Here is a 23,250-nt window from a genome sequence, read left to right as displayed (position 1 = left end):
GTCTCGCTATTACCCAGGCTGGAGTGCAGTGGCACAACCTTGGCTCACTGCAACCTCTGCCTCCCAGGTTCAAATGATTTCTACTGTCTCAGCCTCTTGAGAAGCTGGAATTACAGGTGCGTATCACCAAGCCTGGTTAATTTTGTTTGTTTGTTTGTTTGTTTGTTTCGTACTTCTAGGAGAGACGGGATTTTTGCCATGTTGGCCAGGTTGGTCTTGAGTTCCTGACCTCATGTGATCTGCCAGCCTCAGCCTTCCAAAGTGCTCAGATTACAGGCATGAGCCACAGCGCCCAGCCTTGTTCTTATTCCATTAAGTCTAGTTTGGGTATAGTTTTACATGATTTCAGAGACACTGGCTTAGGACAGTTCTTCTGTTTCAGTATATGTGAAGTTGTATTTATTTATTTTGTCTGGTTTCCTAGAAACCTGCACTTACTCTTCCTTCTTTTTTACTACTAGGAAGACTTTGCATAGATCAAGTTATATAATTGAAATTGCACCTCCATTTTTAAGGCTAGAAAAATATGTTTAAAATGAATGCAACAAGCCCACAACTCTTTGTAAATAATTGTATTTATTATGTTTTTAATTGATTTAAGTATTTATTTGATAAAAGTTAAAGTCTCTTACAAATGATATTTATTTAGAATTCCATTATTTTTTAGCACTGGAAACAGCCACCAAAACAAGTCAAGTCTTTGAGCTCACTTAAACTAGTATCACAAGCAGAAATATTATTTTTAGTTCAGTAATTTGCTTTCATAACTCATAATATAGTCAAATTGGAAATAGGGGAGTATGCCTGAAGTAAAGACAATGAAAAAGCAACAGGTCAAAGAGATATAAAGAATACAATCACACATGAGACTTCAATATGTCTTGCAAATTGATTTTTAAAATTTGATAAAAATCGCTCCCCTAGAAATACAGCTGCTTGGATACTGGTAAGCAAATTACTACCTTTTTTCTTGAAGTTTGATTAAATGTACATATAAAAATTTAGTACTTCAAATATTAGACCAAGAGAAAAAAATAAACTTGTCTTTCAACTAAAAAAAAAAAAATTTTTACAAATACAGTTGACTCTTGAATAACATGAGTTTTAACTGTGCAATATGTGAATTTGTTTAAATACATACTTAGGCCCTCCTACATCCTCAACCAAACATGGATCAAAAGTACAATATTGACGGAATGGAGGACCAACTTTTCCTATGGGTGGATTTGAAGGGCCAACTGAGGGGCTTAAGTATGCGTGGATTTTGGTATCCATGGGAAGTCCTGGAAAATAATCCCTTATAGATACTTAGAGACGACTGTAATGGAAACAAATGATTCATTTTAATGAAGATTCCTAAAATCGTGAATAAGAAAATAAATGTAATAGAACTGACTACATTTAAATGTAGAATAGGTTTATTAAAATTATTAACTATAATTATGTAACTAAATCAATAAAATAATTAAATATAAAAATATAACATTTCAGAGAATATTATGGAAGACTGTAGTAATAAAGATTTCATTGAAGTTGGTTAGTAAAATAAGTATATACAACCAATTTTTTCCAAAAAAAGTAAAATATCATTAAAATCAATCATCATGAAAAAATGGAAAAATGTTTCTTTAAAAATTATTTTCCAGGCCGGGCGCGGTGGCTCAAGCCTGTAATCCAGCACTTTGGGAGGCCGAAACAAGGTCAGGAGATCACATGAAACCCCGTCTCTACTAAAAATACAAAAAAAAAATTAGCCGGGCGCGGTGGCGGGGCCTGTAGTCCCAGCTACTTTTGCAGTGATAGTGCACTCCAGCCTGGGCAACAGCGTGAGACTCCGTCTCGAAAAAAAAAAAAAAAAAAAAAAAAAAAAAAAAAAAAAAAAAAAAAAAAAAAAAAAAAAAAAAAAAAAAAAAAATTATTTTCCAATAAACTTGGAATCTATAAAGTTTCAAAGGTGAATATTTTCATATAGTTAGGGAATAGAAACATATGCAGACATATATGCTTGAGAAATCCCCAATTAACTTTACAAAGAATCAAACTCTGATAGCAAAAAGTTGATAAATATAAGAAAACATGAAAGTTTAATGTTAATAAGAGATTCTTTTATCATTGTAATACAGGCTTCCAAGAAACACTGTTTTACTCTCCCTACTTTATGGAAATCGCTAATCAAAAAATTTTAAAAAGAAATACATCTAAATAAATAATGATTAATTCATAAAATGAAATAACATGCAGACATTACACATTTAAAAAAATAAGGTAAAAAGGGGCTTATGTTAAATTAAATATTATTTAGTCTGAAGTTATCATACACTGAGTAACAAAATAGTAGTTCTACATGTATTATATTTGATCTTAATAATAATACTACTATTTAAGATTTATTTTTCCTATTTGAGAACTCAAGGAAAGATATATTAGATAACTCGACCAAGTTCTTTAAATGAATGGATGAGACAGGTCTTGGATCTAGGCCTGATGGTCTCCAAAAGGTATGATCAGCCTCATTGCTTCCATACTTTGATTTATCTTATTAAGTGGAATGATATAAAATAAATTATATTTATGAATAATGTCAACTATGTTCATATTTCCCCAAAAACACCCCAACAATTAAAATTATGCACATTTATCACTGAGTGGTAGAATTACAAAGTATTTTTAAATTTATATATGCTTCCATATTTGATGAATAAAATTGCTTTTTAAAAAATATATGCTTTTATAATTACAAAAATAATTGCCTTTACTTCCATAGAGCGTCTTCAAGATATCACTCTCTCTCTCTCTCTCTCTCTCTCTCTGTCTCTCTCTCTCTCTGTCTCTGTCTCTTTCTTTCTCTCTCTCACATGTATTAAACTTGAGTTGTCATTTTTGGGTTTTAAAAGTTTTGGGTTTTGAAAGTTTTGGCTTAATTGTGAGTTAGGAGAGGAGACATTTTTTTAAACTGCTTAATTCTATATCCTTACAACTCTAAAGAAAAAAAAAAAAAAAAAGAAAATCAAAGCTAACAAGAAATCATTTCATTAATTAATAAATAGCAGAGTTTTAAAGTCTTTTAAAATTGAACCACGAAGCATTTGAGCTACCAGAGACCTTGGAAGGTCATGAAGTTCACCTTCTACGATGCTACGGAGACCATTATAGCAATATCTCAGGCATATTGTCATCCACTCTCCATTTGAATGCTTCCAGTGACAGGTTGCTCAAGAATATCTGAGAACATAGCCCATACTTATGATGAACAGTTATAGTTATGAAGAAATTTCTCCTTATTCTGAGAAAATCTCCTCCTTTCTTATATCAGAGTATAATTGTTTTTCCAGAATCACAGTCTATCAAATTTTATTTAGATACTCAATATCCCTTTCCAAAAATCTTTCCATGTTTAATGACTTCAAAATATTCTCATTTGAAAGAACTTCCAGACCCTCAATATTCTGATCACTCATCTGGGAACATTTTTATGCACTTGTCAATGTCCTTCTCAATGCCAAGAACTGAAAATGACACTCAAGATGATGTATGATTAATCACAAAACAGTAGAACTAGTTCCTTTTTTAATTCTGAACACCACATTTCTATTAATAAAACCTAATAATGCATTAGCTGTCTTTTGACAGCCATGTCACACTGTTGACTCTCAGCGAAATCACAGTTATTATAACTTCTAGCTAGTTTACATATGAACAGTGGTTAAATCCGACTTCATGAAGGCAGACATTTTAAGCTTAAGGAAAAAAAAGTAAGAATAATGTGACAATTTCTCAGAAGCAAACCAATCAACTGTGAGTAACCTCAGTGGTGTTATTTTAAAAAAAGAAAAGAGACGATCGTAACTTCAAAGATAATGCTAGATATATCAGTAGCTTTTTCCTCACTTTACAGGGAGAACAAGTATATGTAGACTTCTGTACAAGGTGACAATAGATGCATTTTCTCGTCTTTTGAATAGCATTAACATGATATATCATTATCACTCTTTATGTTTACTTTTAACCTACCTGAGTTTTATGTTTAATTCTTTTGTAGAGAACTCACTTATCTATTCCAAGAATTTTTGTCTTTTAACTGCTATTTTTACACCACTCACATTTACAGTCCTCATTAATAGAGTCAGATTAGTATCTACCATGTTATAATTGTTTTCTCTTTCCTGCATTTCTCATTTCTATTTTAAATATTTTTCTTACCTAGTTTTAAATGAGAGTTTAATCTGACTTAATGGTATCTCTCCTCTTAACAAGCCATTTATGGTTCTTTTAATTTTGTTTTCTCTTGAGTCTATGATATCCCTATTAAAATAATTTGTCTGCTTTCAAATACACTATATGACTTTATATATAGTACAAGTACCTCATAACAATGTAGCTCCAATTTCTCCCTCCTATCCATTTTTTCACTGCCATCATTTATCCATCTATATGTCATAATTACCCAATATATTGTTCTTATTATTGCTTTAACCAGTTATATTGTAGATAAATTTAAAGTGAGAAAAAGTATAAAGAGTATATTTTACCTTCAAATTTTCCCTCCTCTAAAACTCTTTCTTTGTTGATGTGGATTCTAATTTCTGATCTATTCAATTTTTCTTATCCCTGACATACTTCTTTTAACATTACTTGCAGAGTAAATCTGCTAGTGACTAATTCCCCAAGTTTTGTTTGAATGAGGAAAGTCTTTCTCATTCACTTCAGCGGGATAATTTTACAGGATATAGAATTCTAGATTTTTGTTGTTTTTGTTTTGTTTACTTTCAACACTTTAATATTTCACTGTATCTTTTTTTTTTCATGGTTTCTCAAGAGAAGTCTGATGTAATTATTGTCCTTGTTACTCTATAGATAAGATATTCTCTTCTTCCCTGACCACCTTCAAGTTTTCTCTTGTCTTTGGTTTTCTACAGGTTGAATATAACTTGCCTAGGTGCCGTGTGTGTGTGTGTGTGTATTTTGTATTTATTCTATGTTGGAGCTTGTGAAGCACATGAAGTCTGCATGTACTGTTAACTCTAACTTCAGTGAAAGTGATAAAAGTAGCAAACCCATAACATTTATTGTGTGCTACTACATGTTAGGCACTAATAGACATAGATAGGTAGAGATATAGATAAAAATATAGACATGGATATTGATTTATAAATTGATATGTATTTGTACACATATATATACACACACACATACACACACACACACATCTGTTTATGTGTATAGCCTCTTTTAATCCTTACAATAACTCTTTTAGGTAGTTACTTATCTCTGTTTCATAAATGTAGAAATGGAAGCCTAAAATAGTATAACTTGAGCAAGTTCACAGAGCACAGCCCAAATTCAAACCCAAGCGATCAAATTTTAGATTTTGTGCTGCATAGCCACCATATTTTATTGCTTATGTAACTGAGTAAGGTTTTAGTTTTACACCAGTAGTGGAAGCTGTGGCTGAGTACTATCCACAGATCAGCACCACAGAAGAATTTTTGCCGATATTGATGCAACTGAGATTAAATTTAAAGACAGATTAGTGTAGAATGACCCTTCTATGGAAAAGCAGTATAGCTACAAATTCAAGGAAAGAGGCTCTGATAGCAATTATCTGACACCGCCTAACTCAGAGGTTTAAGTTTAAGCTTTAGAGATCTTTGGAGACACCCATTTCTCCTTATCAAAGGAAATTGATGAGATTTAGGTCCCCATGCCTCAAGACATTTTGATTCCTAGTTGTTATTCTTCCACTGAGAGTCATCTTGAACAGAGAACATTCCTACTAAGCCTTGCTCCTTTAGGGAGCACTCACATCAAACCAAGAAAACAGAGACTAAGACATTTCTGCAATTCCAACTTCTTTCTCACTTCTCTCAGGCTCCTGAATATCAGTAATAATAAAGCAAGATTATGGTAAATATTATTTTTCCATTTATTCTCCTATAAGTTTAAAATATTCAATGTACACAAATCTCTTATTCAACTATAAGCCAAAATTAGGCAAGCACAATCTACCTTATGCAAGGGGTTAAACGTGAAAAATCATTACTTTCATGAGGAAATATGGCAGTTCACAGAAACTGAAATTTTTAAAACAAAACTTTATTTCTGAAATATAATTATTGCTAAAACAATTTTTAGAAAATGACCCCTGCGTATTATTAAAGTGTTTTCTGTTGAAAATAAAAATTTGAGCTCATATACTTAAAATCCATATAAATGACCAAGTAAATTCAATAGAAAAAATTATCTATTTCAGCAGAAGCCAGAGAATATCATCTAAATATTGACATTTCAAGAAACTGGATATAAATGAAACCAAAGTGAGATATGAAACAATCCAGTGAGGAGAATAAGAAATCTGCCTAAAAATGAATTTTGAAACTAAGGGTAAAATGCAAGAGCATAACTAATGATTGTTCATAATGTATCTTAGATAAAATGCCAACTCAAGCTAGGGGTATGGGTGTGACAGCGGGGGGCGGGGGGGTGCGGATATGCTGCTAAAATTTAGGTTTTGAAATCCAAGTTTTACTCCAGAACACTAGTTCCTTAGAAGGAAGACCTTTCAAACTCAGAGTAATGTCACCCAGAGTATCTTTTCTTAACACTGATCAAGTTGTTTTTCTGCTATTTGTTAAGTTAATGACAGAAGCTCATGTCCTTCAGAACAGGGCTCGAGAAGTTGGATGTTAAGGTATATGTGTTTGAATCTGTTGCATCTGAATATGTAACAATTGTTCCAAGCACCCATTTGGATAGACTGAATTCGACTATAAGTAGCATACTTACAGTTTGCACTTACTATGAACAGCATTCTGAATAAATCTTCAGCCTTACCAAGGATGCTTCCTTTAAAGACAAATAGAGATGGATTTTTGCATTATTTGGTTTGACTTGCTATAGTACTTGAAAGACAAAATATTTTGCAAGTATTCTCCCTGCCTATGTATATCCTGTCTTACTCAGTGCAAATTATAAAAGCCATAGACAGATGAAAAATCATTCAATATTTTCTGTTGCTTGTCCAAGGTGAAGATTGACAAAAACCACATCACTTCCAAATTCTTTGCAATTATAGACCCTTTTCTAACAGAGAAAGTGGGTTGATTTGGGAGTATAAAGAGAGAGCCTAACTCCCAATGCAATCCCTCCCCACTTCCCCCTCCCCATGATAGGCCCCAGTGTGTGATGTTCCCCTTCCTGAGTCCAAGTGATCTCATTGTTCAGTTCCCTCCTATGAGTGAGAATATGCGGTGTTTTTTATACCTGATGTAAATGACGAGTTGATGGGTGCTGACGAGTTGATGGGTGCAGCACACCAACATGGCACAAGTATACATATGTAACAAACCTGCACGTTATGCACATGTACCCTAGAACTTAAAGTATAATAATAATAATAATAATAATAATAAAATACAAAAAAAAGAGAGAGCCTAATACGTGAAATCTTAACAAATATCTTTCTTTGAGAAGAACTTACCCAAAGCTGTGAAAAATCTTTCCCAATATTCATATTTTAAAAATGTGATTTCAAAGATAATTGCACTTATATAAATTATATAAAATTAATTTAGAAATTATAGATAAATACTGAGAAAAGTGAGAAAAAATCATAGCTATTTAAACACATAATTGCTGAGAAGAAAAATTCAATGGAATTATGCAAACAAAACTTTACAGAGGCGGTGAAGATCTACATGGTAAATCATTTCAGAATATAAAGAAGAATGATAAGATGATAGAAACTATGAGTATGAAAATTCTATGTACTTTCTATTCTCCAAAGAGAAATGTATTCTAAAAAAGAATTATATACTCTAAAAAAAGCAATTATAAATTTTAAAAATTTCTATTAATTTTTTATTTTAATTTAATAAAATAATTGAATTTAATATTTTGTGTTTTAATTTTAAAATGTCAGTTGAAAAGTTGTTTTGGAAAAATAGAAGTGATAAGTAAAATAATATAAAACTAGATTTGTTGAGTCATTTCTTTAATATGTTTATTAGTCTTAACAATAATATAAAAATGAATCAATAATGAAAAAATAGTATTCTCAAGTAAACTCTCAGAATTTCTCTGAGGTTGTCAAGATTATATGACATGGTGTGTCTAATGCACTGATTCAAATACCTAGTACATAATACTTTCTCAACAAGTGATAAATTATCTTATAGTAATTATTATAATCATTATTATTACTACAGGATTGTCAACCTTTATCTCAAGCCACAGACAAGGAGAAAATATTCACAATGCATATATCTGGAAAGGATTTATGCTCAGAATATATGAAGAACACCCACAAGTCAATAATAATAAGCAAGTAATCCACTAATAGTAAGCAAAAATACTTGTACAGACAATTCACATGTAAAGATGTATCAATGGCCAATAATTACATTAAAATATGTTGAATATCATTAGCCATCAGAGAAATGCAAATTAGGACCACAAACACATGAAACTGCAAGCAGCCAAAAATGGATAAATCAAGAGTGACAACAATAAATGTAAGTGAGGTTATGGAATGACCTCTTACATTGATGATAAAAGGGTAAAATGGTATAATGAAATTTGAAAGAAAGTTTGCATTTTCTTATCAAATTAAACATGCATTTATTCTGCAACCACGCAATTCTATTCCTAGTTACTTTTCCAAGGGAAATTAGGATGTAGGCCTACAAAAGACTTATAAAAATACGTTCATAGCAACATCATTTACAATAGAAAAAACTGACAATAACCCAGAGTTCCATCAGCAATACAGGCACACATTTTAGTATATTTGTTTAATAGAATACTACTTAATGATAAAAAGAAAGAAACACAACATGAATGAATTTTTAAAACATTCTAAAGAGAAGAAAAAGCTGGACACAAAAGAAAAACACATACTAAATAATCCCGTATATATGAAGTTCTAGAACAGATCAGTGGTTGTTCTGTGCAGGAAGAGGCAGTAAGAAACTTTTGAGTGTAATAAACATGTTTTTATTTTGAAAAGCATGGGGCTTATATTTGTGTATGCATTTGAAAAATGTATGAAGTTGTAAAATTAAGATTAGTCCATTGCACTGTATGTAAATGTAAATTTTACAAAAAGCAAATCAGTGATAAGTTTGATGTTTGGAAACAAACATTAAACAACATTGAGTAGGTTTCCTTTTATAGTGATGTATTAGTTCATTCTCATGCTGCTATGGAGAAATATCCGAGACGGGGTAAGTTATGAAGAGAAGAGTTTAATTGACTCACAGTTCTGAGTAAATGGGGAGGCCTCAGGAAACTTACAATCATGGTGGTGGAAGGCACCTCCCTCTTCACAGGGTGGCAGGAGAGAGAAGTGCTGAGCAAAGGTGGGGAAAGCCCCTTAGAAAACCATCAGATCTCATGAGAACTCACTCACTACCATGAGAACAGCTAGGGATAATCGTGCCCATCATTCAGTTATCTCCCACAACACGTGGAGATTATGGAAACTACAATTCAAGATGAGATTTGGACATGGAAACAGCAAGCCAAACCATATCTAGTGGTATATTTAAAAATTCTGAAACAATTTTTTATCAACTTAAGGAAATAAATAAGCTCTTGAAAATCATAGGAACCAGATTTCTCACAGTTCCAACACAATGTTACCAATGGAAAGGCAGAAGACTAGAATGCACCCTGTGGTGTTTGTTTGATATCAGAGATAATGTATCAATATGCAATCATGGTTTCGATATATGTAAACTATGTGTCTGTATTGTAGCTCTCTGCAGAAAGAGTCTAGAAATAATAACAAGTACCATTAAACTTATCTACTAGTTGCTTATTACATGCCATATTTCACTAATAAGAACAAGGATTCCTTGGAGAAAATGCTGATTTCAGATTTGGAAGTGAGAGCAAGTAAAAGATGGGCCTGAAATAACTTGTTGCATCAGAAAATAAGAAAGTGCTAGATCTTAGTCTGTTCAGGCTGCTATAACAAAATATCATGGACTGAGTATATCAACAGACACTTATTTCTTCTACTTCTGGAGGTGGAGAAGTCCAAGTTCAAGGTGCCATCCAATTTGGATCCTGGTGAGAGTCCTATTCCTTCTCTTTCCTCTCTGTGTCTTCAATGGTCTTCAGTGGTGGAGACAGAGAGTTCCAGTTTGTGTTCCACTTTTAGTAAGGACACTAATCCCATCATGGGACCCCACCTCATGACCCAAACTAAATTACCTTGCAAAGACCCCTGGCTCCAAATGTCATGCAATTGGGAGTTAAAACTTTAACATATAAATTTAGGGGTGGGAACATAAACTTTCAGTTCATAACATGCTTCCAAAATATTATAGAAATATAAAAAGGATGTAAATATTATCACAAAGGGGGTTCCACTGGCTAAATCTGTGATAATTCGATCATCAAAATAAATCATTATACTAATGAATTATAACTCAGTTTAAGAAATAGGAATCCATGATATAAATAAATGCACAAATAAGCAAGTAAATGAGGAAACTGTACTATAGAATTTTAACATATATAGATATAGAATTAGATGACATTAGAAAACCATCAAAAGATGTTAAAACTAGTATGTGAAAGTTGAAAAAAATGAAGGCCAGAACACTTTTACATAGTCTCAAAACATCTCCTTACAAATTATTTAATACAGGAAGAAAAAACCATAAGATTACATGAGCAACTTGATAATATCCACCTTAAGCAATCACCATTGCTGGGACAAATTGATATCATGTTTCTCCAGATAGAATATAATTTCTGTGATATTCTTGTCAAAATGCATGACCTAAATCAAATAATAAAGAAATATAAAATAGCCCAGGGTGGTGGCTCACGCCTGTAATCCCAGCACGTTGGGAGGCCCAGGTGGGTGGATCATGAGGTCAGGAGTTCAAGACCAGACTGGCCTAAATGGTGAAACTCTGTCTCTACTAAAAATACAAAAATTAGCCAGGCATGGTGGCACGTGCCTATAATCTCAGCTACTCAGGAGACTCAGGCAAAAGAATCACTTGAACCTGGGAGGCAGAGGTTGCAGTGGGCCAACACGGTGCTGCACTCCAGTCTGGGTGACAGAATGAGATTCCATCTCAAAAAAAAAAAAAAAAAAAAAGGCATATAAAATAAACCAAGTTGAGGCTTAATGTACAAAGTAATTAGCCTGTACTCTTCAACATGATGGGTTAAAGAAAGACAGAACAGCTGAGTAATATTCTAGATTAAAAGAAGCTGAAGAGTCATAAGGGTTAAAATGAATTTTGAGATCATGGATTGCATCTTTGACTAAACAAAAAAAAAAGCTGTAAAGGAAATTATTGATACAATTGATGCAATCTGAATACTGGTTAGAGTTGTGGATAATATTTATCAATATCAAATCTCCTTATTTTGATAATTGTACTGTTGTCATGTAAAAGAATATTCCTGTTGTTCAGAAACTTCCTGATATGTTTAGGGGTAGTGAGAAACAATGTCTCTAAATTATTTTTATAAGATTCAGAAAAATAAAAATTCCACACATATTTTAGAAGGTAGCCTCCAGAAAGGGCTCCCATGATCCCTGCCTCGAGGTATTTCATGGGCTGGATTTTGGAGACTTGCTTTTCAGGACTAGAAGGCAGAGGGATGGTATGTGTTTTCAAGAGAGTTTGTAAGAGTCAGTGTAGCCTTACCATCTCTCAGACTTTCAGGATCTTCAGGCTACACTCTGCAGACATATTGAGTACAATCTTAAGAGCGATCCTAAGTGAGACATCCAGCTGAGTTGCTCCCTGATTCCAATCCTTGCAAATGGTGTGGTAGGTTGAAAGGTGTTTGTTTTATGTTGCCAGGTTTTGGAGTGATTTACTACCCAATAATGAATATATACTATATGTTTCTTTTTGTATGAAATCCTAAGCTAGATAAAACTAAATGATACTGAAATGTACAACACTGCTAAGTTTTGAAAGTAATCTGTTAAACTACAATTGATAACTACTACCAATAGACATAAAGTGAAAGGGAGAGAATAAAAGAGAGGGAGGGGGGGGAGAGAGAGAGAGAGAGAGGAGACAATGATAAAGCAAACTGAAGAAAATGTAAAAATTAGTGAATCTTGGTAAAATATGTATGGGTGTTCTCTTACTATTATTGCATAGTTTTTGTAAGTTTGTATTTATAAGGAAACAAAAACAGTAACAAATAAGAACAAGTAAATAATGTCATGGTCAATTCACACAAACGATATTGGGCATATAATTGTTCACCAAATGGTAGCAGTTATCGTCATCATTAATACCATTACTAAACTGATGTGAGTCTCATGTAGCAATAGATATAATAAAGGAAAAATTGATAAAACAACTCTATAATTTTCAGAAAACCTACTGTCAAAATAAAAGGTAGGGTACTGTCTATTTCCAAAAGCTGATGAAAGATGTAAAACATTAAACTTTTTAAATTTTTAATTGTGACTACATAGTAGGTGTACATATTTATGGGGCACATGAGAGTTTTTATATAGGCATACAATACATAATAATCACATCATGGAAAATAGGATATCTGTCTCCTCAAGCATTTATCCTTTGTGTTACAAAAAATCCAAATATACTCTTTCAGTTATTATAAAATGTACAACCAAATTATTTTGACTCTAGTCACTGATATAGTTTGGCTGTGTCCCCACCTAAATCTCATCTTGTAGCTCCCATCATTCCCATGTGTTGTGGGAGGGACCTGGAGAGAGGTTACTGAATCATAGTGGTGGGCCTTTCTCATGCCATTCTCATGAGAGTGAATGGGTCTCATGAGATCTGATGATTTTAAAAATGGGAGTTTCTCCACACAAGCTCTCTTTTTGCCTGCTGCCATCCACATGTAAGATGTGACTTGCTCCACCTTGCCTTCCACCATGATTGTGAGGCATCCTCAGCCATGTGAAACTGTAAGTCCAATAAACCTCTTTCTTTTGTAAATTGCCCTGTTTTGAGTATGTCTTTATCAGCAGTGTGAAAAAGCACGAATACAGTAAATTGGTACCAATACAGTGGGATGCTGCTGAAGATACCAAATGATGTGAGAGCGACTTTTTAACTGGGTAACAGGCAGAGGTTGGAACAGTTTGGAGGGCTCAGAAGAAGACAGGAAAATGTGGAACAGTGTGGAACTTCTTCGAGACTTGTTGAATGACTTTGCCCAAAATACTGATAGAGATATGGACAATAAAGTCCAGGCTGAAGTGTCCTCAGGTGGAAATGAGAAACCTGTTGGGAACTGGAGCAAAAATGACTCTTGTTATGTTTTAGCAGAGATTAGTGGCATTTTGCCCCTGCCCTAGAGATTTGTGTAACTTTGAACTTGAGAGAGATGATTTAGGATATCTGACAGAAAAAATGTCTAAGAAGCAAAGCATTCAAGATATGACTTGGGAGCTGTTAAAGGCATTCAGTTTTATAAGGGAAGCAGAGCATAAAAGTTCACAAAATTTGCTGCCTGACAATGTGATAGAAACGAAAATCCCATTTTCTGAGGATAAATTCAAGCTGGTTGCAGAAATTTGCATAAGTAAAGAGGAGTCAAATGTTAATCACCAAGACAACGGAGAAAATATCTCCAGGGCATGCCAGAGGTCTTCATGGCAGCCCCTCCCATCACAGGCCCAGAGGCCTAGGAAGAAAAGGTGGTTTTCTGAGTCAGACCCAGGGTTCCTGTGCTATGTGCAACTTAGGGACTTGGTGCCCTGTGTCCAAGCCACTCCCATGACGACTGAAAGGGGCCAACATAGAGCTCGGGCCGTGGGGCTTCAAAGGGTGCAAGCCCCAAGCCTTGGCGGCCTCCATATGGTGTTGAGCCTGTGGGTACACAAAAGTCAATCATTGAGGTTTAGGAACCTCCACTTAGATTTCAGACAATGTATAGAAATTCCTGGACGTCCAGGCAGAAGTTTGCTATAGGGGCAGTGTCCTCATGGAGAACCTCTGCTAGGGTAGTGTGGACAGGAAATGTGGGTTGGGAGCTCCCACACAGAGTCCCTACTGGGGCACTGCCTAATGGAGCTGTGAGAAGAGTGCCACCATCCTTTAGACACGAGAGTGGTAGATCCACCTACAGCTTGCACCATGCACACAGAAAAGCCACAGACACTGAACACCAGCCCATGAAGTCAGCCAGCAGGGAGCCTGTACCCTGTAAAGCCACAAGGGTCGAGCTGCTCAAGGCTATGGCAACCCACCTCTTGCATCAGCATGACTTGGATGTGAGACATGGAGTCAAAGGATATCATTTTGGAGCTTTAAAATTTTCACTGCCCCACTGGACTTCAGATTTGCATGGGGCCTGTAGTCCCTTTATGGGGGCCAATTTCTCCCATTTGGAATGGCTGTATTACCCAATGCCTATACCCCCATTGTATCTAGGCAGTAACTAAATTGCTTTTGGTTTTACAGGCTCATAGGCAAGAGACTTTGGACTGTGGAATTTTGACTTAATGCTGAAATGAGTTGAGATTTTAGGGGATTGTTGGGAAGGCATGATTGGTTTTGAAATGTGAAGATATGAGATTTGGGAGGGACCAGGGGTGGAATGATATGGTGTGGCTCTGTGTCCTCACCCAAATTTCATCTTGTGGTTCCCACAATTCTCATGTGTTGTGAGAGGGACTGAGTCGGAAATTATTGAATCATAGGGGTAGTTCTTTTTCGTGTTGTTCTCCTGATACTGAATGGGTCTCACGAGACCTGATGGTTTTAAAAATGGGATTTTCTTTGCACAAGCTCTCTGTGCCTGCCGCTATCCACATAAGATGTGACTTGCTCCTCCTTGCCTTCTGCTACGATTGTGAGGCCTTCCCAGTCATGTGAAACTGTAATTTCAATAAACCTCTTTCTTTTGTAAATTGCCCTGTCTTGGGTATGTCTTTATTAGCGATGTGGAAATCGACAAATGCAGTCACCCTGTTTTGACTGTAGTTAGCCTGTTGTGCCGTAAAATAGGTCTTATTCATCAATTCTATTTTCTGTACCCACTAGGCATCCCTACCTGTCCCCCACTGCCACTACACTTCCCATCCTTCTATCATCCTTCTACCATCTATCTCCATGAATTCAATAATTTTGAATTTTAGACCACACTAATAAGTGAGAACATGCAAATTTTGTCTTCTGTGCCTGACTCATTTCACCTAACATAATAACCTCCAGTTCTGTTCATGTTGTTGCAAGTTACAGGCTCTCATTCTTTTTATGGTTGAATAGTACTACATTGTATAAATGTACCATGTTTTATTTATCCATCCATCTGTTAGTGGACACTTGAGTTGCTTCCAAATCTTGGCTATTGTGAATAGTGTTGTAACACGCATGGGAATGCAGATATCTCTTTGATATACTTATTTCCTTTCTTTTGGATATATATCCAGCAGTAGAATTGCTGGACCATATGGTAGTTCTATTTTTAGATTTTTATGAAACCTCCAACCTGTTCTCCATTGTAATTGTACTAATTTACATTCCCACCAACAGTGTACCAAGGTTCCCTTTTCTCCACATCTTCTTCACCAATCGTTATTGCCTGTCTTTTGGATGAAAGCAATTTTAACAGGAGTAAGATGATATCCTATTGTAGTTTTGATTTGCCTTTCTTTGATGATTCAATGATTTTGACACTTTATTATATGCCTGTTTGTAATTTATATGTCTTCTTTTGATAAACGTCTATTCAAATCTTTTGTACATTGTTAAATTGGATTATTAGATTTTTTTTTCTATTTCTATAGAGTTATTTGAGCTCTGTATATATTCTGGGTATTAATCCCTCGTCAGATGGGTAATTTGAAAATATTTTCTCCCATTCTGGAGGTTTTCTCTTTACCTTGTTTGTTGTTTCCTTTGCTGTGTTGAAGCTTTTTAAAGTAATGTGATCCCATTTGTCTCTTTTTGCTGTGGTTGCCTGTGCTTGTGGGGTATTATTCAAGAAATTTTTGCTCAGTCTAATATCCTACAGTTTCCCCAATGTTTTCTCTTAGTTGTTTTATATCATGAGGTCTTAAATTTAAGTCTTTAGTTTTAATTTTGTATATGGCATGAGAAAGGGGTCTAGTTTTATTCTTCTGCATATGGATATCCAGTTTTCCAAGCACTATTATTGAAGAGACTGTGTTTTCCCTAGTGTATGTTTTTGGTGAGTTTGTTGAAAATTAGTTCACTGTAGGTGTGTAGATTTTCTGGGTTCTCTGTTCTGTTCCATTAGTGTATGTGTCTATTTTTATGCCAGTAGCATTCTTTTTTTGGTTACTATAGCTCTGTAGTATAAATTGAAGTCAGGTAATGTGATTCCTCCAATTTTGTTCTTTTTATTTAGGCTAGCTTTGGCTGTTCTGTGATTTTTTGTGTGTGTAGTCCCATATAAAGTTTGGAATTTTTTTTCTATTTTTGTGAGGCATGTCATTGGTATTTGACAGTGATGACATGAAATCTGTAGATTGTTTTGGGTAGTGTGGACAATTTGACTATATTGATTCTTCCAATTATGAACATAAAATATATTTCTTTTTTTATGTCCTCCTCAATTTTTTTTCACAGTTTTTATTGTAGAGAGCTTTCACTCCTTTAGCTAAGTTAATTCCTAGATATTTAATTTTATGTGTGGCTATTTTAAATGGGACTACTTTTTAAATTCATTTTTGGATTTTTCACCGTTGGTAAGGAAATGTCACTGATCTTTGTATGTTGTTTTTGTGTCAGCAACTTAACTAAATTTTTTTTATCAGTTCTGATAGTTTTCTCATGCAGTGTTTAGGTTTTTGAAAATATAATATCATATCATGTGCAAACAAGGGTAATTTTACTTTTTTTTTTTCCAATTTAGATGCCAGTATTTCTTTCTTTGTCTAATTTCTCTAGCTGGGACCTCCAGTACTGTGACATTTCACAGTGGTAATAGTGGGCATAATTGTCTTGTTCCAGATCTTAGAGGAAAGGCTCTTAGCTTTTTCCCATTTATTATGAGACCAGAGGTGGGTCTGTCACACATGGCTTTTATTACATTGGGTTATAATCCTTCTATAGCCAGATTTTTGCATTTTATCATAAAGGAATTTTATGTTTTATCAAATGCTTTTCAGCACCAATTGAAAAAATCAACGTTCATTCTGTTGATATGATGTATCACACTGATTGATTTGCATATGATGAACCATCCTTGCATCCCAGGGATAAATCTCACTTGGTCGTGATAAATAATCTTTCTAACATACTGTTGAATTTGATTTGCTAGTATTTTGTTGAGAATTTGTGCATCAATATTTATCAGAGATATATTTGTTTGATGTGTCTTTGTTTGGTTTGTGTATCAGGGTAATATTGGCCTTGTAGAATGAATTTGGAAAGAATCTCTATGCAATTCTTCAGAATAGTTTAGTAGGATTGGTGTTAGCTCTTCTTTAAATATTTAGTAAATTTTTGGCATTGAAGCTATTGAGTCTTGGACTTTTCTTTACTGGGAAACTGTTTATTACTGCTTTCTTCTTGTTACTTGTTATTGGTCTGTTCAGGTTTTGAACTTCTTCCTGGCTCAATCTTGTATGTGTCTAGGAATTTGTCCATTTCTTCTAGGTTTTTTTAATTTATCAGCATAAGTTTCTCATAGGAGCTACTAATGATCCTTTGAATTTCTACAGTGTCAGTTATAATGTCTTCTTTTTTATCTCTGATTTTCTTTATTTGGCTATATGGGATTTTCTTTATTTTTCCATTTTTCTTCATTAGTCTAGCTAAATAAAACTTTGTCAATTTTATCTTTTCTAAAATAAAACTTTTTATTTCATTCATTTTTGTATAGTTTTCTTCATTTAAAATTTATTTATGCTCTCATCTTTATTATTTATTTTATTCTATTAATTTTGAGTTTTATTTGCTCTTGCTTTTTAGTTCTTAAAAATGCATTACTAAGTTATATATTTGAAGTGTTTGTTCTTTTTGATGTAGGCACTTATAGCTATAAATTTTCCTCTTAGTACTACTTTCACTGTATCCCATAGATTTTCATGTGTTGTGTTCCCATTACCATTTGCTTCAAGAAACTTTTCAATTTTTTTTCCTAATTTCTTTATTGACCCACTGGTCATCTAAAAGCATATTATATAATTTTCATGTGTTTATATAGTTTTTAACATTCCTCTTATTATTAATTTCTGGTTTTATTCCATTGTGGTCAGAGAATATGCTTGATATTACTTTAATTTTTGAATATTGGTTTTGTAACCTAAATATTGCCTACCCTTGAAAATGATCCATGCACTGGAGAGATGAATGTGTACTTCAGGTTTTGGATAAAATGTTCTGTAAACATCTATTAGGTCCATTTGTTGTACAGTGCATATTAAGTCTAATCTTTCTTTTTTGAGTTTCTGTCTGGGAGGTCTGTGCAATACTGAAAGTGGAATGTTGAAGCCTCCAACTATTATTGTATTGTGCTCTATCTCTCTCTTTAGCTCTAGTAATATTTGTTTTATATATCTATGTGCTCCAGTGTTGGGTGCATATATATTTACAATTATTATCTCCTGTTGCTAGATTGACTCCTTTACCATTATATAATGACCTTCTTCTCTCTTCTTACAGTTTTTTTGTCATGAAATCTATTTTGTCTGGCATAAGTTTAGCAATTTTGGCTTTTTTTTTTTTTTTTTTTTTTGGTTTCTATTGGCATGAAATATCTTTTTCCACTCCTTTATTTTCAGTCTGTTTGTGTCTTTATATGTAAAGTATGTTTCTTGTAAGCAACAGATAAATGGGTCTTGTTTTTTTAATTCATTCATCCTCTTTACGTCTTTTAATTATTAGTATAGTCTATTTACACTTGATATTGTTATCGATAAGTAGAAATTTAATCCTGCCATCTTGTTATTTGTTCTCTAATAGTTTTGTGGTCTTCTCCACCTTATTTTTATTCTTTCTGTCTCCCTTTCAGTGAAGGTGATTTTCTCTGGTGGTGCAATTTAATTTCTTACTTTTTATTTTTTGTGTATTTGTTGCATAGTTTTGGATTGGAGGTTACTGTGAGGCTTGCTAAGACTATCTTAAAACCCATTACTTTAAACTGATGGTAACTTAATCGTGATTGCATAAAAAGCAAACAAACATGGAAATAAAAACCTAATGAAAACTTCACATGTTAACTTTATCCCTCCACTTTTCAACATTCTGTTGTTTTTCTATATGTCTTACTGTACCAGGTCTTCAAAAGCTGTAGTTACTGTTTTTGCTTGGTTCATTACGTAGTCTTTCTACTTAACATAAAATTAGTGTTGTAATATTATATTTTTCTGTGTGCTTACTATTACCAGTGAGTTTGGTACATTCTGATGATTTCTTCTTGCTCACTAGCATCTTTTCTTTCAACTTGAAAAACGCCTTTCAGTATTTCCCATAGGAGAGGTGGGGTGCTGATGAAATCCCTCAGCTTTTGTCTGGAAATGTCTTTATTCCTCCTTCATGCTTGAAGGATATTTTCAACAGATACACTATTCTAAGATGAAAGTTATGTTCCTTCAGTACTTTAACTGTTTCATGCTGCTCTACTGGCTTGTAAGGTTTCCACTGAAAAGTCCGCTGTCAGATGTATTGGAGTTCCATTGTATGTTATTTGTTTCTTTTCTCTTGCTGCTTTTAAGATAGTTTCTTTATCCTTGATCTTTGGGAGTGTAATTATTAAATTCCATGAGATAGTTTTCTCTGTGTTCAATATGCTTGGTGTTCTATAATCTTCTTGTACATGAAAGCAGATACCTTTCTCTAATTTTGGAAGCTCTGTGATATTACCTCTTTGAATAAACTTTCCACTTCTATCTCTTTCACTTTCCCTTCCTCCTTTTTAAGGCTAATAATGCTTAGATTTTCCCTTTTGTGGCTATTTTCTAGCTCTTTCTTATTCTGTTTTCATTTGTTTCCCCTGGCTGTGTATTCTAAAATAGCCTGTTGTCAAGTTCACTAATTCTTTCTTCTGCTTGATCAGTTCTGTCATTAAGAAACTCTGATGCATTATTCAGTATGTCAACTGCATTTTTCAACTCTGAAATTTTTTCTCTATTCTTCTTAATTATTTCAATCTCTTTGTTAATTTTTTCTGATATAATTCTGAATTCTTTCTTTGTGTTTTCTTGAATTTTTTTGTGTTTTCTCAAAGCAGCTCTTTTGAATTCTCTGTCTAAAACCTCACTTATCTCTGTTTCTATAGGACTGATTACTTGTGCCTCATTTAGTTCATTTAGTGAGGTCATGTTTTCCTGGGTGATCTTGATGCTTGTAGAAGTTTATTGGTGTCTGGGCATGAAAGACTTAGGTATTTGTTGTAGTCCTTACAGTCTGGGCTTATTTATGCCTGTCCTTCTTGGGAATTCTTTCGAGGTATCCAAGGGAAATTGAGTCCAAAGCCCATGAATGCTGTGGTTTTTGCAGACTTCAGAGGTACCAACTTGGTGGTCTCGGATAAGTTTCAAAGGAATTTTCTGGATTACGAGGTAGAGACCCTTGTTCTTTTCCTTATTTTCTCCCAAACAAATGGAGTGTCTCTGTGCTGAGCAGCCTGGAACTGAGAGTGTCCTGATAAAACACCCCTGTGGCCACCACCACTGGAACTGTGTGGGTCAAACCTGAAGCCAGCACAGCATTGTGTCTCACCCAAGATCTGCTGTATATACTACCTGGCTACCATGTATGTTCACTCAAGACCTTATAGCTCTATGATCAGCAGGTGGTGAGGCCAGTCAGGTTTTTGTCCTTCCCTTTAGGGTAGCAAGTTTTACCAAGCCCTGGGCAGGTCCATAGATACTGACTGGGAGCCGGAGACTAAAGTAAAAAAAAAAAAAACACCTTTTAATTTGCCTGATGCTGTATTCTACTGTGGCTAAGCTTGCACTCACACCACAAGACAGTCTTTCCCACTCTTCCCTCCCGTTTTCACAAGTTGAGGAGCCTCTCCTTGTGGCCACCACCACCAGCAGCCCATGGGGGAGTTCAGCCAGCTCACCACTGATGTTCAATTAAAGCCCAAGAGCCCTTCAATTAGCTTATGGTGAATGCTGTTAGGCCTAGGACTCACCATTCAGGACTCGGTCTCCCCTCCGGGCCAGAGAAGATCCAGAAATTATATATAAGAGCTTAGACCTAGATTCAGAGACCCCAGGAGCCTGTTTGTTCCTCCACCCTACTGTGGCTGAGCTGGTACCTAGGGTGTAAGACAAAATCCTCTTTACTTTTCCCCTGCTTTACTCAAACAGAAGGAGTCTTTTATCATAACCACCACAACTGGGAATGGGTTGGGAAACATCTGAAGACAGCACATCTCAGAGCCCTAGGCCCCACTGGAGTACTACCTGAGTAACACTGCTAGTTATTTGGGGCCCAAAGACCCTTTAGTCAGTAGGCCATGAATTCTTCCAGGACTAGGTCCTTCCCTTCAAGGCAATGGGTTCCCTTTTGACCCAGGGTGCATCTAGAAACGTAATCTGTGAGCTTAAGCCTGGAATGGGGACTTCATGACTCTGCCTGGTCCCCTAACCTATTGTGGTTGAGCTGGTATTCAAGATGCAAGAGAGAGTCTTCTTTACTCTTTGCTCTCCTCTCCTTAAGCAAAAGGAGGGAGTCACTTTGTTGCTGTGAGCTTCACTGTCTGGGGTTGGGGGAAGGATAGCAGAAGCACTCCCTTAGCCATCCCAGCTGGTGATACACTATGTTGTTGTTTCCCTAGTCCTCTGCCTCTGGGCCAAGTTCAGCCCCAGAAGTTACCCAGGAATTACAAGCCTTGTGTCCTATACTGTCTTTCAAGTTTACCTAACACCTCAAAGCACTTTGACCTGTAGTGGTGAGGCTTTCAAAAACACTCAAGTTCTGACCACTGGGCGGGGTGATTTCCCTCTGGCTAGGTCTGATCCAAATACCTCCTCCCTGTGTGGGCACTGGCTGAGCCCAGCACAGCTTTGTTCTCCACTGTGACAGGGCAGTACTGAGTTCAATGTAAAGTCCTGCAGTTGCTGCACTCTCCCTCCCTCAAAGGCACAAATTCTCTTCATTACAAGGCTGCTGCTAGGGATGGAGGATGGGTGGTTTTGGCAATTCAAGACTGTCTCTCCCACCTTCTTCAAGGCCTCTTTTCGTAAGATGAAGTTAAACTCAGGTTTTAACTGATTTTATCTGTGATTGCTCACCTGAGCTTTGGTTCTTATGATGGTGCTTTTCTGTGTGCAGATGGTTGTTAAAATTTGGTATACCTGCAGAGGGGACAAACAGTGTAGGCTTCTATTCTCCAATCTTGTGCTGCCTCCTCTCTGCAAAATTAATCATATAAATTAAAAACACTGATTAAATTTTTTAAAGATATTATTCAGATCACATTCCCTGATCAAGGTGTTATAAACTTTAAATTTATTAATAAAGTGTTCATTTTTGTATTCTAAAAAAACTGAAATTAAAATAACACCAAAGCATGATATGTATCAAAACGATTATTGTGTCAGAAAGTACAAAATATAATTAAATATTAATTTAATTAAAATAAAATTTAGAAGATGAACCAAATTTCCAAAGGAAAATTAGTAACTCTAAAAACAATTTTACACAATAATCTTAGAATTAAAAAATATATTCAAGGAAAAATTACTTTAGCATTCAATTAGTATATCTAGGAAAGAAGAAACATTAAAAAAAACAGAAAATAAAATTAAGAAAATAACATATGTTAAAACAGAAAGAACTGTCTACAATTTATAAATATATTCATAAAATATAGAGCTTTTTCTGAATTTTATACAGAAAATAAAAATTCCTTAAATGTAGTCAAGAGTGAAAAAAGGTAGCAAAACTACAGATACCACAACATAATTAATAGAAACAACCACAGTCTTGGGATGAATTAAAAATTATAAATAAAATATTATTTATAAAGTCAATTTTTAAAAAAATTTAAAAATGAGCAGTCAAACTGGAGAAAATTTATTCTTGACACCTCACTGCATTATAACTTCTGAGGAGTCAGGCATTGTCTCAACTTTGATCACCATTATGTAGTCTTTGCCTAATACAAAATAACTAGTCAGTAAAAATCTATTGAAAATAAACACAAATAAATAAATGAGTATTCTCTCATATTAATCAATTACAAAGAAAACACAACATATTCAACCTCATAGGAAATATAAATAAAAGCAATGATTATACATGTTTTCATATATCTTAGCAAAAATTAAAACATTTGTTAAGATTACCTGTT

The 23,250-nt window shown here is 34.6% G+C and overlaps 1 long non-coding RNA gene across 2 annotated transcripts in view; it reads right to left on the bottom strand.

Moving 5' to 3' along the window:
• Positions 1-22,360, bottom strand: part of LOC126959395 (uncharacterized) — a 129,135-nt gene extending 106,775 nt beyond the window's left edge. The window contains exons 1-3 of one of the 2 annotated variants that reach the window (XR_007727524.1): positions 22,190-22,360; positions 21,085-21,210; positions 6,784-6,843 (exon numbers count right to left, since the gene is read on the bottom strand). This is a non-coding gene — a long non-coding RNA (uncharacterized LOC126959395). The remainder of the gene's footprint in view (positions 1-6,783; positions 6,844-21,084; positions 21,211-22,189) is intronic. The other variant, XR_007727525.1, reaches the window with a different exon arrangement.
• Between the last annotated feature and the right edge of the window lie 890 nt (positions 22,361-23,250).

Source organism: Macaca thibetana, chromosome 7 (genome assembly GCF_024542745.1).
Source record: "Macaca thibetana thibetana isolate TM-01 chromosome 7, ASM2454274v1, whole genome shotgun sequence".
Classification (NCBI taxonomy): domain Eukaryota; kingdom Metazoa; phylum Chordata; class Mammalia; order Primates; family Cercopithecidae; genus Macaca; species Macaca thibetana.
The sequence above is the reverse complement of the archived record's forward strand: the minus strand, read 5'-3'. Positions and strand labels throughout refer to the sequence as shown.